Raw genomic sequence first — 3,921 nt, 5'->3', positions numbered from 1 at the left:
GGCGTCGACTAGCGCGCTGGGGCGGCCCGAGGTGGTGGGGGAGCGCGGCGTCAACGGTCGGGTGCTCTGCCAGTCGCTCCAGAGCGCGCAAGTGGCCGACATCCGCGGCTTTTTCGCGCGCACTCGCGCGCCCACTTGTGTCTAGTGGCTGCAGGGGGAGTAAACAAAGTGGAAATTGCATTGGATGCCTTGGGGAGCCAGTAGAAAAGAGGAGGGTAGAGAGAGAGTGAAAATGCTACTGTCCAGAGAAGAAAAATGGGGTTTCACCCCCCTCAATCATTGCCCCTTGGGCTGGAAAGCTTGTGGGAGGTTAAGAGGGACTAGATTAGGGTGTGGGTGGAGTTTCAACTCATGGAGATTAGTGGAAGGGGCTGAAACATGGAGTTTTAAATTTTGTCAGAAGGTGTTTGATGGTAGTTTGGGAAAGAAATGCATTCCCCTTGCCATCATATTTAACAGGAGTGAGTGGAATCACATAAAAGTAGTGACCACCAATTTTGAGGTCAAGTGGAGAAAGTGGCCAATGCAACTTTTGAAAACCCTAGAAATCAATAGAAATGACTTTTCCAAGATTTAGTCATGCAAATCTATTCTCCTTGATGCACCACTTGGTGTAGTGTCATCATTTGCGGATTTGAACATGTCCACAAAAATTCAGATCAAAAGGACACACTAGGCAATGTAGAGTTGTTCAAATTTGGTTCTGGACAGAAAGGGTTTTGGAACACTTTGATCATGATATCCTTCTCTCCAACTTGTGCCATTTTTCCTAGATGCATTATTACACCATTTGAGCATGTGCACCAAGTTTGAGAGCATTTGGACATGTTTGGCAGTGCAAAGTTGTTCAAACTTGAGAAAGGACATAAATGGTTTTGAGAGGGTTTGGTGGGGCTATATTGTTCTCCATGACATGAGACTTTGTAGGATCCTCAAGTAGGTCATTTTGGACATGATAGAATTTTCCTGTATTTAATGGAGAATAGTTTCTTTGTAAACATTTCAAAAGCTTGAAATGTCCAGAAATAGTTTTTGAGGGATTTGACCAATAATTTGAACATGACCATGTGTTGAAACTCTTATATATGGACAATATATGTCCACTGAGCTTCCCTAAATTTTCTCAAATATTTTTGAAACATTAAAATAATTTTAACCTATTAAAGACCATTTCTGTCCTTAAGAAAAGCCTTGAAATAAAATAGGAAAATAATTTTTAAAATTATATTTTTGTGGTTTATGGGAGCCCTATACCTAATAGGTTTCAAATATACTTTTTGAAAGATTTTTCACACCCTTAATTAAGTACTTGTAGCTCAAGTCTCAATTCAGGGGTTTTTGGAAAAAACTAATTTAGAAAATACTTTTTGGCCAAAATATTTCTGAAAGAAATTATTTTTATGTCCTGCACACATGGCATGATCATTGGGCAAGGTTTTGGATCAAGGAGAAGGAGTATAAGAGTTGGAGGATTTATTTGATTTTTAGAGCACTTGCAACCAACACACAAAAATCAAATCAAGCAAAGACCAAAACACTCAAAAGTTTTTGTCAAACCACATTTTATCATGATTATCCTAGCTCCCATGTTTGTCACATACCACTGGCACGGGGTACCAACGGTGTGTCCGGTGCCCCATAAAAATGTTCTTGGCCGCCCTACCTGGCATGACCCCGTCCCGAGAGAGCGCAACAACAACTCTCCCATCACTAGTAATGTGGGCTCCAAGCTAGTATCGAATGCCCTTTCCCATATAAGGGTAGAGTGGTTGCGCATGTAAGGTTGGGACGGTCGACAAATCTTAAATCTAATCCGTCTCTGTAAACAACACTTTTATCAAGCCTCGGTACACTACTTCTCCAACTAGTAGTGACCTAGTTCATCATCATCTCCCAGGGGCATCAGTGGCATCCACTAGGGCTGTTTGCAAGTATGTCAAACCACACTTGTTTCTTTTCATGCATAGCCCGGACACCTTTTGCGTTGCCAACTACTATAGCATATATTTCTATAATCCATCAACACAACTCTAAACAAGGATAGATTCATGAATAATGCAAGTATCAACGGGTGTGCAACAGAGGCAAGCCCAGCAAGGTTGCCATTCAAGAACCATCATGCACTCGATGAAACAGTGAAAATGTTCTCGTGATATAAAAGGGTTCAACATGGTCAAAGGGCTGCTTGCCTGGTTCATCAGAGTCTTCAAATCTTCTGGTCCATCTCCGAGTATTTCGTCTACTTCGTCAACTAATGTCGGAAACAATCATAGTAAGCAACACAACAAGGCAGAAAATAAAAGTGCTCCAAAAATATTAATTTGACTTTTCTAGGACATCTCTGGTTATATGAAAAATAACCATAGTGGTTTCATTGGGATTGGGTCAGTGGATATTCCTGAACATTTCAATATGATGGAATCAAGGGATTTGTGGATTTGCAAGAAGTGTATAGAAATATATTTTTGAAAAATGAGCAAAGGCACCCATTTAACAAACCATGATTTTAGAAGCATCTAGGAGTTGGTTTCACTGGATTTGGAGTTCAAATGAATTTCCTATGAATTTGCAAAGTTGACAAATATGAAGAAATGGCTCATTATTTTGTGTGGGACAGAACGTATTAAGAAAAATGTTCATAAGCTAAGTTATGAACTTAGAAGCATCTAGGAATTTGAATCATGGCATCTGGATCAAAGATGATCTCTTTGTGATTTTCCAAAGTCCATCACAGAAATAGGGAAATGGGGTTTTGTGAAATATGTGTGAAAGAAAGTATTCTGGAAAAATGTACAAATAGCACCATGAGATAGGTCACAAATTTAGAAACTACTAGAAATTTTGAATCATCAAATTTGGAGTTATTTTGAATTGTTTATGGATTTTACAAATTGTATAGAAAAGAAAAAGGAAAAGGTTTTTACCCAAACGGGCTGGATCTGGGCGGCAACAGCGTGCTTTGGGCGAGGCTTAACGGTAGGGCGCTGCTGGGCCGGCCCAGCAGCTCGGCCGCGCGCGCTGAGGGGGGGGGGGTTGACGTCGAAGGCGGCTTCGCGGAGGCCCGCCTTCATGCCAGGGAGGCGGATTTCGCTGAAGCCGTTTCCACTTAAACGGCGGGGCCCGGCGCTCAGGCCATCTCCTACCTCCCGCTCGAACAGAGCAGAGGCAGGGGAGGCGAGGCCAAGCGGCGCCAGCACTCTCTCCGGCGGTACCGGCCACGTTCGGCGACGCCCAGCATGCCGACGGATTCAGGAGAGCGTGATGCACCCGCCGAGGTGCGCGACGACGGCTGGGGTGGCCGGATGCAAGCGGTGCATAGCCCATGGCGGACGGAGGCGACAGTTAGGTTGGGGCATGGCGCTGCAGCTGCGGAGACGACGAAATGAAGAGGGGGAGATATGCATGATGGTAGCGGAGATGTTCTTAGGCCATGAGGTGGAGAGGAGGGGCTCGGGTTGGCACGAATTTGGGCAGAGTCCGACGGCTCGGCTCCGGCCATGGAGGTGGTTGGAGGGCACGGGAGGAGGAATGGGCTGGCCTGGGTGGTGTACGGGAGATAGAGGGAGCAAATGGAGCAGCGAGGAGGGCCTGGAACGACCTTAAGTAGTGAGGCCAGGTGCGTCGTAGGCGGAGCTCACGGCCATGGCCTGGGGCGTCGCCAGAGGCCATACGGGACACTCTGGGGCGTGTATGGGGCGCTTGTGGTCGTGGTCCAAGCCGAGGGAAAATGAGAGGGGGAGCGGGGCGAGCTCCTGGCGGGACCCGAGCTCGTGTGCCCATTGGCTGAGCCGGGCGGCGTCGAGCACGGGCAGTAGGGGTGAGAGAGAGGGAGAGAGGAGGGGCCAGCAGGGCTGTCGTGGTGCGGACGTCGAGGGCATCGTCTGGCGCGCTGTGGCAGCCCGAGGTGGTGGGGGAGCGAGG

At 46.6% G+C, this 3,921-nt stretch overlaps 1 pseudogene; it reads right to left on the bottom strand.

Annotated features, from left to right (window-relative positions):
- Positions 1-2,970: 2,970 nt before the first annotated feature.
- LOC147985032 (uncharacterized) lies at positions 2,971-3,669 on the bottom strand (annotated as a pseudogene).
- Between the last annotated feature and the right edge of the window lie 252 nt (positions 3,670-3,921).

This window comes from Triticum urartu, chromosome 2A (genome assembly GCF_056163025.1).
Source record: "Triticum urartu cultivar PI428250 chromosome 2A, HENAU_Tu73, whole genome shotgun sequence".
NCBI lineage: Eukaryota > Viridiplantae > Streptophyta > Magnoliopsida > Poales > Poaceae > Triticum > Triticum urartu.
This window is presented reverse-complemented; position numbering and strand designations above follow the sequence as displayed.